This window comes from Heptranchias perlo, chromosome 35 (genome assembly GCF_035084215.1).
Source record: "Heptranchias perlo isolate sHepPer1 chromosome 35, sHepPer1.hap1, whole genome shotgun sequence".
NCBI lineage: Eukaryota > Metazoa > Chordata > Chondrichthyes > Hexanchiformes > Hexanchidae > Heptranchias > Heptranchias perlo.
This window is the reverse complement of record NC_090359.1, coordinates 12960943-12975280: the sequence shown is the minus strand read 5'-3', so window position 1 is coordinate 12975280 and position 14338 is coordinate 12960943. Positions and strand designations below refer to the sequence as shown.

The 14338-nt window shown below is 42.9% G+C and overlaps 6 non-coding genes across 6 annotated transcripts; 4 read left to right on the top strand and 2 right to left on the bottom strand.

The window, feature by feature from the left end:
* The first annotated feature begins 445 nt into the window (after positions 1-445).
* On the top strand, positions 446-517 carry trnad-guc (transfer RNA aspartic acid (anticodon GUC)). Its single transcript has one exon. It is a non-coding gene; the product is annotated as a tRNA-Asp (tRNA).
* Positions 518-1550: 1033 nt separating this feature from the next.
* On the bottom strand, positions 1551-1622 carry trnad-guc (transfer RNA aspartic acid (anticodon GUC)). Its single transcript has one exon. It is a non-coding gene; the product is annotated as a tRNA-Asp (tRNA).
* Positions 1623-5796: 4174 nt separating this feature from the next.
* Positions 5797-5868, bottom strand: trnad-guc (transfer RNA aspartic acid (anticodon GUC)). Its single transcript has one exon. It is a non-coding gene; the product is annotated as a tRNA-Asp (tRNA).
* Positions 5869-6825: 957 nt separating this feature from the next.
* On the top strand, positions 6826-6897 carry trnad-guc (transfer RNA aspartic acid (anticodon GUC)). The gene has a single exon. It is a non-coding gene; the product is annotated as a tRNA-Asp (tRNA).
* A 2018-nt stretch (positions 6898-8915) lies between these two features.
* trnad-guc (transfer RNA aspartic acid (anticodon GUC)) lies at positions 8916-8987 on the top strand. The gene has a single exon. It is a non-coding gene; the product is annotated as a tRNA-Asp (tRNA).
* A 2017-nt stretch (positions 8988-11004) lies between these two features.
* Positions 11005-11076, top strand: trnad-guc (transfer RNA aspartic acid (anticodon GUC)). The gene has a single exon. It is a non-coding gene; the product is annotated as a tRNA-Asp (tRNA).
* Positions 11077-14338: the final 3262 nt, after the last annotated feature.

Below are 14338 nucleotides of genomic sequence, written 5' to 3'. Positions count from 1 at the left end.
TGCGTTTCAAAATTCAACAAGTTTCTTGTAGAATTAATAATTCTTAAGTGAATTAAAATTCCACAGCATTGAGTACCTCGAGTTTTATGCTCATTTTAATTGATCTGCAAGGTTTCACGAAATCTACGACAGAAATGGAACAAAAATCAGCCAAATTATCCATATTCTGACTCTCAGTATTTCTGAGTCAATCCATGTGTATGTGTCTGTCTGTCTGTCTGTGTATGTGCCTCATATTTTCTATATTTTCCTGAGAAGATCTGTCTCACTCTCTCCCGCGTTACCCACATCATGATCCAACATGAGATGGAAAAGTGGTCGGTAATTCTTCTTTCAACAGTGGTCCGTGGAAAGTTAAACAAACTGTCATCAAATGAACAGTTCAAACAGATTCACTGAAACGTGAAGCACCTGTGGTGAATATACGGCAAATGTCTGCACGAATTCCTCGTTAGTATAGTGGTGAGTATCCCCGCCTGTCACGCGGGAGACCGGGGTTCAATTCCCCGACGAGGAGGTTATTGCTGCTTTCGAAGCTTCACTTTAATTTATCTGCAATATTGGATGTTGAAAATACAATGAAAAACTGACTCGGCCTTTCCCACTTCCACAAATTGATTTCACAGCGATTTTAAAAATCTGCTCTCTGCCTCACGCTTCAGCTCGATGTGAGAACCACAATGATGGGCAAGAAATGAAACGCAGAATCGCGCTGTCACCAGCCCGAAACAGAGAGAGACAGGTCTCGGAACAGGCGCAGACATGAAAGATCTCACATACAGCAATGAAAAGGATGCATGTTTCAGTGAATCTATTTTAACGACTTCTTTGATGACAATTTGATTAACTTTCCACATGCCACTGTTGAAAGAAGACTTACTTTCTATCTCTTTGTTAGTCAAGGTCCAGAGAAAAATTATTTGTGGAGCTGGTTAAAAGTGACAGATAGAAAGAAAGAGAGGGACACTCAGAAACGCATTTCACAAGTGAGACAGACATAGTCATATTCACACATACACAAACACACACATTCCGAGCTACATAAACACTCGCACACAGACATATACACACACCAATAACCTGAAAGTAACACAGGACTACTTGACAAACAGTGGAAGCAGCATGCTGTGGACAGAGCTAAACGATCCCACAAACAACGGATCAGATCAAAGCTCTGCAGTCCTGCCGCACCCATTTGTGAATGATGGTGGATAATTAAACAACTGATGGGAAGAGGCTCGATGAACATCCCCATCCTCAATGATGGTAAAGCCCAGCGTGTGAGTGCAAAGTTTTAGAAACCGTCTTCAGCCAGAAGTGCCGAGTGGATGATCCATCTCGGCCTCCTCCCGAAATCCCCACCATCACAGAAACCAGTCGAACATCGAGGTGAAGAGTGAAGCTGAGAGCAGATTTTAAAACCGCTGGAATATCAGTGAAATTAAATCGGGGAAAGTAGGAAACTCCGAGTCAGTTTTACACTGTATATTCCGCATCGAATATTAGAGATAAATGAGAGAAAAAGCTTTAAAAGGCGGCAAATGTTTAATCTCCCCGTCGGGGAATTGAACCCCGGTCTCCCGCGTGACAGGCGGGGATACTCACCACTATACTAACAAGGAACTGCTGCATTGACTGTGCACTCATCCCAGATGGTGTTAGACATGCTTCACGTATCAGTGCATTTCTTTGAACTATTTATTTGATGACAGTTTGTTTCATTTTCCACGGGCCACTCTTGAAAGAACTATTTACATTTCCATCTCTTTGTTAGAAAACGACAACTGACTCTGTCTTTCTTTCGTTCTTTCTTTCTCTCTTATCGTGGTGAGTTGCCCCACCTTAGTCCGGGGTTTAATACCCCGACTGGGAGGTAGCAGTTTTCAGACGCTAACTTTTAATTTTATGTCTTCGCCGACCTTCTTCCTAAACAAAAAGTACAGAGCAAAAAAACAGGTGATTGTCACTTTCAGAATATTATTGTACGGAGACTATTTGAGGACTGGATGCAGAGCAATTGTGATTTTTACTAACTGGTGGGTTCGGTGACAGATTCGAAATTCATTCATTTCCCCCGCGCAGGTTCAAATCTGACAGACTTCAGATCCCGTCATTCATCAACCTGTTTCATCTCTGCGTTTCAAAATTCAACAAGTTTCTTGTAGAATTAATAATTCTTAAGTGAATTAAAATTCCACAGCATTGAGTACCTCGAGTTTTATGCTCATTTTAATTGATCTGCAAGATTTCACGAAATCTACGACAGAAATGGAACAAAAATCAGCCAAATTATCCATATTCTGACTCTCAGTATTTCTGAGTCAATCCATGTGTATGTGTGTCTGTGTCTGTCTGTCTGTCTGTGTATGTGCCTCATATTTTCTATATTTTCCTGAGAAGATCTGTCTCACTCTCTCCCGCGTTACCCACATCATGATCCAACATGAGATGGAAAAGTGGTCGGTAATTCTTCTTTCAACAGTGGTCCGTGGAAAGTTAAACAAACTGTCATCAAATGAACAGTTCAAACAGATTCACTGAAACGTGAAGCATCTGTGGTGAATATACGGCAAATGTCTGCACGAATTCCTCGTTGGTATAGTGGTGAGTATCCCCGCCTGTCACGTGGGAGACGAGGAGGTTATTGCTGCTTTCGAAGCTTCACTTTAATTTATCTGCAATATTGGATGTTGAAAATACAATGAAAAACTGACTCGGCCTTTCCCACTTCCACAAATTGATTTCACAGCGATTTTAAAAATCTGCTCTCTGCCTCACGCTTCAGCTCGATGTGAGAACCACAATGATGGGCAAGAAATGAAACGCAGAATCGCGCTGTCACCAGCCCGAAACAGAGAGAGACAGGTCTCGGAACAGGCGCAGACATGAAAGATCTCACATACAGCAATGAAAAGGATGCATGTTTCAGTGAATCTATTTTAACGACTTCTTTGATGACAATTTGATTAACTTTCCACATGCCACTGTTGAAAGAAGACTTACTTTCTATCTCTTTGTTAGTCAAGGTCCAGAGAAAAATTATTTGGGGAGCAGGTTAAAAGTGACAGATAGAAAGAAAGAGAGGGACACTCAGAAACGCATATAACAAGTGAGACAGACATAGTCATATTCACACATACACAAACACACACATTCCGAGCTACAGAAACACTCGCACACAGACATATACACACACCAATAACCTGAAAGTAACACAGGACTACTTGACAAACAGTGGAAGCAGCATGCTGTGGACAGAGCTAAACGATCCCACAAACAACGGATCAGATCAAAGCTCTGCAGTCCTGCCGCACCCATTTGTGAATGATGGTGGATAATTAAACAACTGATGGGAAGAGGCTCGATGAACATCCCCATCCTCAATGATGGTAAAGCCCAGCGTGTGAGTGCAAAGTTTTAGAAACCGTCTTCAGCCAGAAGTGCCGAGTGGATGATCCATCTCGGCCTCCTCCCGAAATCCCCACCATCACAGAAACCAGTCGAACATCGAGGTGAAGAGTGAAGCTGAGAGCAGATTTTAAAACCGCTGGAATATCAGTGAAATTAAATCGGGGAAAGTGGGAAACTCCGAGTCAGTTTTACACTGTATATTCCGCATCGAATATTAGAGATAAATGAGAGAAAAAGCTTTAAAAGGCGGCAAATGTTTAATCTCCCCGTCGGGGAATTGAACCTCGGTCTCCCGCGTGACAGGCGGGGATACTCACCACTATACTAACAAGGAACTGCTGCATTGACTGTGCACTCATCCCAGATGGTGTTAGACATGCTTCACGTATCAGTGCATTTCTTTGAACTATTTATTTGATGACAGTTTGTTTCATTTTCCACGGGCCACTCTTGAAAGAACTATTTACATTTCCATCTCTTTGTTAGACAACGACAACTGACTCTGTCTTTCTTTCGTTCTTTCTTTCTCTCTTATCGTGGTGAGTTGCCCCACCTTAGTCCGGGGTTTAATTCCCCGACTGGGAGGTAGCAGTTTTCAGACGCTAACTTTTAATTTTATGTCTTCGCCGACCTTCTTCCTAAACAAAAAGTACAGAGCAAAAAAACAGGTGATTGTCACTTTCAGAATATTATTGTACGGAGACTATTTGAGGACTGGATGCAGAGCAATTGTGATTTTTACTAACTGGTGGGTTCGGTGACAGATTCGAAATTCATTCATTTCCCCCGCGCAGGTTCAAATCTGACAGACTTCAGATCCCGTCATTCATCAACCTGTTTCATCTCTGCGTTTCAAAATTCAACAAGTTTCTTGTAGAATTAATAATTCTTAAGTGAATTAAAATTCCACAGCATTGAGTACCTCGAGTTTTATGCTCATTTTAATTGATCTGCAAGATTTCACGAAATCTACGACAGAAATGGAACAAAAATCAGCCAAATTATCCATATTCTGACTCTCAGTATTTCTGAGTCAATCCATGTGTATGTGTGTCTGTGTCTGTCTGTCTGTCTGTGTATGTGCCTCATATTTTCTATATTTTCCTGAGAAGATCTGTCTCACTCTCTCCCGCGTTACCCACATCATGATCCAACATGAGATGGAAAAGTGGTCGGTAATTCTTCTTTCAACAGTGGTCCGTGGAAAGTTAAACAAACTGTCATCAAATGAACAGTTCAAACAGATTCACTGAAACGTGAAGCATCTGTGGTGAATATACGGCAAATGTCTGCACGAATTCCTCGTTGGTATAGTGGTGAGTATCCCCGCCTGTCACGTGGGAGACGAGGAGGTTATTGCTGCTTTCGAAGCTTCACTTTAATTTATCTGCAATATTGGATGTTGAAAATACAATGAAAAACTGACTCGGCCTTTCCCACTTCCACAAATTGATTTCACAGCGATTTTAAAAATCTGCTCTCTGCCTCACGCTTCAGCTCGATGTGAGAACCACAATGATGGGCAAGAAATGAAACGCAGAATCGCGCTGTCACCAGCCCGAAACAGAGAGAGACAGGTCTCGGAACAGGCGCAGACATGAAAGATCTCACATACAGCAATGAAAAGGATGCATGTTTCAGTGAATCTATTTTAACGACTTCTTTGATGACAATTTGATTAACTTTCCACATGCCACTGTTGAAAGAAGACTTACTTTCTATCTCTTTGTTAGTCAAGGTCCAGAGAAAAATTATTTGTGGAGCAGGTTAAAAGTGACAGATAGAAAGAAAGAGAGGGACACTCAGAAACGCATATAACAAGTGAGACAGACATAGTCATATTCACACATACACAAACACACACATTCCGAGCTACATAAACACTCGCACACAGACATATACACACACCAATAACCTGAAAGTAACACAGGACTACTTGACAAACAGTGGAAGCAGCATGCTGTGGACAGAGCTAAACGATCCCACAAACAACGGATCAGATCAAAGCTCTGCAGTCCTGCCGCACCCATTTGTGAATGATGGTGGATAATTAAACAACTAATGGGAAGAGGCTCGATGAACATCCCCATCCTCAATGATGGTAAAGCCCAGCGTGTGAGTGCAAAGTTTTAGAAACCGTCTTCAGCCAGAAGTGCCGAGTGGATGATCCATCTCGGCCTCCTCCCGAAATCCCCAACATCACAGAAACCAGTCGAACATCGAGGTGAAGAGTGAAGCTGAGAGCAGATTTTAAAACCGCTGGAATATCAGTGAAATTAAATCGGGGAAAGTGGGAAACTCCGAGTCAGTTTTACACTGTATATTCCGCATCGAATATTAGAGATAAATGAGAGAAAAAGCTTTAAAAGGCGGCAAATGTTTAATCTCCCCGTCGGGGAATTGAACCCCGGTCTCCCGCGTGACAGGCGGGGATACTCACCACTATACTAACGAGGAACTGCTGCATTGACTGTGCACTCATCCCAGATGGTGTTAGACATGCTTCACGTATTAGTGCATTTCTTTTAACTATTTATTTGATGACAGTTTGTTTCATTTTCCACGGGCCACTCTTGAAAGAACCATTTACATTTCCATCTCTTTGTTAGACAACGACAACTGACTCTGTCTTTCTTTCGTTCTTTCTTTCTCTCTTATCGTGGTGAGTTGCCCCACCTTAGTCCGGGGTTTAATACCCCGACTGGGAGGTAGCAGTTTTCAGACGCTAACTTTTAATTTTATGTCTTCGCCGACCTTCTTCCTAAACAAAAAGTACAGAGCAAAAAAACAGGTGATTGTCACTTTCAGAATATTATCGTACGGAGACTATTTGAGGACTGGATGCAGAGCAATTGTGATGTTTACTAACTGGTGGGTTAGGTGACAGATTCGAAATTCATTCATTTCCCCCGCGCAGGTTCAAATCTGACAGACTTCAGATCCCGTCATTCATCAACCTGTTTCATCTCTGCGTTTCAAAATTCAACAAGTTTCTTGTAGAATTAATAATTCTTAAGTGAATTAAAATTCCACAGCATTGAGTACCTCGAGTTTTATGCTCATTTTAATTGATCTGCAAGATTTCACGAAATCTACGACAGAAATGGAACAAAAATCAGCCAAATTATCCATATTCTGACTCTCAGTATTTCTGAGTCAATCCATGTGTATGTGTCTGTCTGTCTGTCTGTGTATGTGCCTCATATTTTCTATATTTTCCTGAGAAGATCTGTCTCACTCTCTCCCGCGTTACCCACATCATGATCCAACATGAGATGGAAAAGTGGTCGGTAATTCTTCTTTCAACAGTGGTCCGTGGAAAGTTAAACAAACTGTCATCAAATGAACAGTTCAAACAGATTCACTGAAACGTGAAGCATCTGTGGTGAATATACGGCAAATGTCTGCACGAATTCCTCGTTAGTATAGTGGTGAGTATCCCCGCCTGTCACGCGGGAGACCGGGGTTCAATTCCCCGACGAGGAGGTTATTGCTGCTTTCGAAGCTTCACTTTAATTTATCTGCAATATTGGATGTTGAAAATACAATGAAAAACTGACTCGGCCTTTCCCACTTCCACAAATTGATTTCACATCGATTTTAAAAATCTGCTCTCTGCCTCACGCTTCAGCTCGATGTGAGAACCACAATGATGGGCAAGAAATGAAACGCAGAATCGCGCTGTCACCAGCCCGAAACAGAGAGAGACAGGTCTCGGAACAGGCGCAGACATGAAAGATCTCACATACAGCAATGAAAAGGATGCATGTTTCAGTGAATCTATTTTAACGACTTCTTTGATGACAATTTGATTAACTTTCCACATGCCACTGTTGAAAGAAGACTTACTTTCTATCTCTTTGTTAGTCAAGGTCCAGAGAAAAATTATTTGGGGAGCAGGTTAAAAGTGACAGATAGAAAGAAAGAGAGGGACACTCAGAAACGCATATAACAAGTGAGACAGACATAGTCATATTCACACATACACGAACACACACATTCCGAGCTACATAACACTCGCACACAGACATATACACACACCAATAACCTGAAAGTAACACAGGACTACTTGACAAACAGTGGAAGCAGCATGCTGCAGACAGAGTTAAACGATCCCACAAACAACGGATCAGATCAAAGCTCTGCAGTCCTGCCGCACCCATTTGTGAATGATGGTGGATAATTAAACAACTAATGGGAAGAGGCTCTATGAACATCCCCATCCTCAATGATGGTAAAGCCCAGCGTGTGAGTGCAAAGTTTTGGAAACCGTCTTCAGCCAGAAGTGCCGAGTGGATGATCCATCTCGGCCTCCTCCCGAAATCCCCACCCTCACAGAAACCAGTCGAACATCGAGGTGAAGAGTGAAGCTGAGAGCAGATTTTAAAACCGCAGGAATATCAGTGAAATTAAATCGGGGAAAGTGGGAAACTCCGAGTCAGTTTTACACTGTATATTCCGCATCGAATATTAGAGATAAATGAGAGAAATTGAACCCCGGTCTCCCGCGTGACAGGCGGGGATACTCACCACTATACGAACGAGGAACTGCTGCATTGACTGTGCACTCATCCCAAATGGTGTTAGACATGCTTCACGTATCAGTGCATTTCTTTTAACTATTTATTTGATGACAGTTTGTTTCATTTTCCACGGGCCACTCTTGAAAGAACCATTTACATTTCCATCTCTTTGTTAGACAACGACAACTGACTCTGTCTTTCTTTCGTTCTTTCTTTCTCTCTTATCGTGGTGAGTTGCCCCACCTTAGTCCGGGGTTTAATACCCCGACTGGGAGGTAGCAGTTTTCAGACGCTAACTTTTAATTTTATGTCTTCGCCGACCTTCTTCCTAAACAAAAAGTACAGAGCAAAAAAACAGGTGATTGTCACTTTCAGAATATTATCGTACGGAGACTATTTGAGGACTGGATGCAGAGCAATTGTGATGTTTACTAACTGGTGGGTTAGGTGACAGATTCGAAATTCATTCATTTCCCCCGCGCAGGTTCAAATCTGACAGACTTCAGATCCCGTCATTCATCAACCTGTTTCATCTCTGCGTTTCAAAATTCAACAAGTTTCTTGTAGAATTAATAATTCTTAAGTGAATTAAAATTCCACAGCATTGAGTACCTCGAGTTTTATGCTCATTTTAATTGATCTGCAAGATTTCACGAAATCTACGACAGAAATGGAACAAAAATCAGCCAAATTATCCATATTCTGACTCTCAGTATTTCTGAGTCAATCCATGTGTATGTGTCTGTCTGTCTGTCTGTGTATGTGCCTCATATTTTCTATATTTTCCTGAGAAGATCTGTCTCACTCTCTCCCGCGTTACCCACATCATGATCCAACATGAGATGGAAAAGTGGTCGGTAATTCTTCTTTCAACAGTGGTCCGTGGAAAGTTAAACAAACTGTCATCAAATGAACAGTTCAAACAGATTCACTGAAACGTGAAGCATCTGTGGTGAATATACGGCAAATGTCTGCACGAATTCCTCGTTAGTATAGTGGTGAGTATCCCCGCCTGTCACGCGGGAGACCGGGGTTCAATTCCCCGACGAGGAGGTTATTGCTGCTTTCGAAGCTTCACTTTAATTTATCTGCAATATTGGATGTTGAAAATACAATGAAAAACTGACTCGGCCTTTCCCACTTCCACAAATTGATTTCACATCGATTTTAAAAATCTGCTCTCTGCCTCACGCTTCAGCTCGATGTGAGAACCACAATGATGGGCAAGAAATGAAACGCAGAATCGCGCTGTCACCAGCCCGAAACAGAGAGAGACAGGTCTCGGAACAGGCGCAGACATGAAAGATCTCACATACAGCAATGAAAAGGATGCATGTTTCAGTGAATCTATTTTAACGACTTCTTTGATGACAATTTGATTAACTTTCCACATGCCACTGTTGAAAGAAGACTTACTTTCTATCTCTTTGTTAGTCAAGGTCCAGAGAAAAATTATTTGGGGAGCAGGTTAAAAGTGACAGATAGAAAGAAAGAGAGGGACACTCAGAAACGCATATAACAAGTGAGACAGACATAGTCATATTCACACATACACGAACACACACATTCCGAGCTACATAACACTCGCACACAGACATATACACACACCAATAACCTGAAAGTAACACAGGACTACTTGACAAACAGTGGAAGCAGCATGCTGCAGACAGAGTTAAACGATCCCACAAACAACGGATCAGATCAAAGCTCTGCAGTCCTGCCGCACCCATTTGTGAATGATGGTGGATAATTAAACAACTAATGGGAAGAGGCTCTATGAACATCCCCATCCTCAATGATGGTAAAGCCCAGCGTGTGAGTGCAAAGTTTTGGAAACCGTCTTCAGCCAGAAGTGCCGAGTGGATGATCCATCTCGGCCTCCTCCCGAAATCCCCACCCTCACAGAAACCAGTCGAACATCGAGGTGAAGAGTGAAGCTGAGAGCAGATTTTAAAACCGCAGGAATATCAGTGAAATTAAATCGGGGAAAGTGGGAAACTCCGAGTCAGTTTTACACTGTATATTCCGCATCGAATATTAGAGATAAATGAGAGAAATTGAACCCCGGTCTCCCGCGTGACAGGCGGGGATACTCACCACTATACGAACGAGGAACTGCTGCATTGACTGTGCACTCATCCCAAATGGTGTTAGACATGCTTCACGTATCAGTGCATTTCTTTTAACTATTTATTTGATGACAGTTTGTTTCATTTTCCACGGGCCACTCTTGAAAGAACCATTTACATTTCCATCTCTTTGTTAGACAACGACAACTGACTCTGTCTTTCTTTCGTTCTTTCTTTCTCTCTTATCGTGGTGAGTTGCCCCACCTTAGTCCGGGGTTTAATACCCCGACTGGGAGGTAGCAGTTTTCAGACGCTAACTTTTAATTTTATGTCTTCGCCGACCTTCTTCCTAAACAAAAACTGCAGAGCAAAAAACAGGTGATTGTCACTTTCAGAATATTATCGTACGGAAACTATTTGAGGACTGGATGCAGAGCAATTGTGATTTTTACTAACTGGTGGGTTAGGTGACAGATTCGAAATTCATTCATTTCCCCCGCGCAGGTTCAAATCTGACAGACTTCAGATCCCGTCATTCATCAACCTGTTTCATCTCTGCGTTTCAAAATTCAACAAGTTTCTTGTAGAATTAATAATTCTTAAGTGAATTAAAATTCCACAGCATTGAGTACCTCGAGTTTTATGCTCATTTTAATTGATCTGCAAGATTTCACGAAATCTACGACAGAAATGGAACAAAAATCAGCCAAATTATCCATATTCTGACTCTCAGTATTTCTGAGTCAATCCATGTGTATGTGTGTCTGTGTCTGTCTGTGTATGTGCCTCATATTTTCTATATTTTCCTGAGAAGATCTGTCTCACTCTCTCCCGCGTTACCCACATCATGATCCAACATGAGATGGAAAAGTGGTCGGTAATTCTTCTTTCAACAGTGGTCCGTGGAAATTTAAACAAACTGTCATCAAATGAACAGTTCAAACAGATTCACTGAAACGTGAAGCATCTGTGGTGAATATACGGCAAATGTCTGCACGCATTCCTCGTTAGTATAGTGGTGAGTATCCCCGCCTGTCACGTGGGAGACCGGGGTTCAATTCCCCGACGAGGAGGTTATTGCTGCCCCGCCCCAACTTGCAATATTGGATGTTGAAAATACAATGAAAAACTGACTTGGCCTTTCCCACTTCCACAAATTAATTTCACAGCGATTTTAAAAATCAGCTCTCTGCCTCACGCTTCAGCTCGATGTGAGAACCACAATGATGGGCAAGAAATAAAATGCAGAATCGCGCTGTCACCAGCCCGAAACAGAGAGAGACAGGTCTCGGAACAGGCGCAGACATGAAATATCACACATGCAGCAATGAAAAGGATGCATGTTTCAGTGAATCTATTTTAACGACTTCTTTGATGACAATTTGTTTAACTTTCCACATGCCACTGTTGAAAGAAGACTTACTTTCTATCTCTTTGTTAGTCAAGGTCCAGAGAAAAATTATTTGGGGAGCAGGTTAAAAGTGACAGATAGAAAGAAAGAGAGGGACACTCAGAAACGCATATAACAAGTGAGACAGACATAGTCATATTCACACATACACAAACATTCCTCGCTACATAAACACTCACACACACCAATAACCTGAAAGTAACACAGGACTACTTGACAAACAGTGGAAGCAGCATGCTGTGGACAGAGCTAAACGATCCCACAAACAACGGATCAGATCAAAGCTCTGCAGTCCTGCCACACCCATTTGTGAATGATGGTGGATAATTAAACAACTAATGGGAAGAGGCTCTGTGAACATCCCCATCCTCAATGATGGTAAAGCCCAGCGTGTGAGTGCAAAGTTTTAGAAACCGTCTTCAGCCAGAAGTGCCGAGTGGATGATCCATCTCGGCCTCCTCCCGAAATCCCCACCATCACAGAAACCAGTCGAACATCGAGGTGAAGAGTGAAGCTGAGAGCAGATTTTAAAACCGCTGGAATATCAGTGAAATTAAATCGGGGAAAGTGGGAAACTCCGAGTCAGTTTTACACTGTATATTCCGCATCGAATATTAGAGATAAATAGCTTTTCAAGGCTGCGAAAGTTTCATCTCCCCGTCGGGCAATTGAACCCCGGTCTCCCGCGTGACAGGCGGGGATACTCACCACTATACTAACGAGGAACTGCTTCATTGACTGTGCACTCATCCCAGATGGTGTTAGACATGCTTCATGTATCAGTGCATTTCTTTCAACGATTTGTTTGATGACAGTTTGTTTCATTTTCTGCGGGCCACTCTTGAAAGAACCTTTTACATTTCCATCTCTTTGTTAGACAACGAACAACTGACTCTGTCTTTCTTTCTTTCTTTCTTTCTCTCTTATCGTGGTGAGTTGCCCCGCCTTCGTCCGGGGTTTATTTCCCCGACGGGGAGGAAGCATTTATAAGACGGAACTTTTAATTTTATGTCTTCCCCGAGCTTCTTCCTAAAAATAAACTACAGAGCAAAAAAACAGGTGATTGTCACTTTCAGAATATTATTGTACGGAGACTATTTGAGGACTGGATGCAGAGCAATTGTGATTTTTGCTGACTGGTGATTGAGGTGACAGATTCGAAATTCATTCATTTCCCCCGCGCAGGTTCAAATTTGACAGACTTCAGATCCCGTCATTCATCAACCTATTTCATCTCTGCGTTTCAAAATTCAACAAGTTCCTTGTCGAATTAATAATTCTTAAGTGAATTGAAATTCCACGATGTTGAACATCTCGAGTTTTATGCTCATTTTAATTGATCTGCAAGATTTCACGAAATCTACGACAGAAATCGAACAAAAATCAGCCAAATTATCCATGTTCTGTATCTCTGTATTTCTGAGTCACTCCATGTGCATGTGTGTCTGTTTCTGTGTGTCTGTGTCTGTTTGTCTGTGTATTTGCCTCATCGTTTCTATGTTTTCCTGCGTCGGTCTCTGTCTCTTTCTCTCTGAACAGAGTGAGACAGAAAACTGCTCACTATTCCAGGATCATCCTGGAATCCAAAGATATCCCCTGTATCTCTTCTCGACCACAAACCGTCTTCTTGCACCCCCTGCCTCTTCCACCCTCACCAAAAAAATTGCGAGGAGCTCCTGGACTATTCTGTCACAAAGATTGAGACCATCCGTTCAGCTGCCGCTCCAGTGGAAAGCTCTCCACTGGATCGGCATACCGAGCACAAAAGAAGATGGAGTGGTTGTTGGAGGCCAATCATCTCAGCCCCAGGACATTGCTGCTGGAGTTCCTCAGGGCAGTGTCTTTGGCCCAACCATCTTCAGCTGCTTCATCAATGACCTTCCTTCCATCATAAGGTCAGAAATGGGGATCTTTGCTGACGATTGTGCAGTGTTCAGTTCCATTCGCAACCCCACAGATAAGATGCAGTCAGTGCCCACATGCAGCAAGACCTGGACAACATCCAGGCTTGGGCTGATAAGTGGCAAGTAACATTCACGCAAGACAATTGCCAGGCAATGACAATCTCCAACACGAGAGAATCGAACCACCTCCCCTTGACATCCAATGGCATTACCATCGCCGAATCCCCCACCATCAACATCCTGGGGGTCACTATTGACCAGAAACTTAACTGGACCAGCCATATAAATACTGTGGCTACAAGAGTAGGCCAGAATCTGGGTATTATGTGGTGAGTGACCCACCTCTGGACTCCCCAAAGCCTTTCCACCATCTGCGAGGCACAAGTAAGGAGTGTGATGGAATACTCTCCACTTGCCTGGATGAGTGCAGCTCCAACAATATTCAAGAATCTCGACACCATCCAGGACAAAGTAGCCCACTTGATTGGCATCCCATCCACCACCCGAAACATTCACTCCCTTCACCACCGGCGCACCGTGGCTGCAGTGTGTACCATCCACAGGATGCACTGCAGCAACTCGCCAAGGCTTCTTCGACAGCACCTCCCAAACCCGCAACCTCTAACAGCTAGAAGGACAAGGGCAGCAGGCACATGGGAACAACACCATCTGCACGTTCCCCTCCAATTCACACACCATCCCGACTTGGAAAAAAATCACCGTTCCTTCAGCGTTGCTCAGTCAAAATCCTGGAACTCCCTACCTAACAGCACATTGGGAGAACCTTCACCACACGGACTGCAACGGTTCAAGAAGGCCGCTCACCACCACCTTCTCAAGGGCAATTAGGGATGGGCAATAAATGGTGGCCTTGCCAGCGACGCCCACATCCCATGAACGATTAAAATAATACAATAATGGCGCGGGTGGGATACAAAACAATGCTGGCAAAGCTCAATAGATTAGCAGTCCGTGCCCGTAACCACTCGGCCACCTTGTCGCATGAACAGTGCAAAGAAA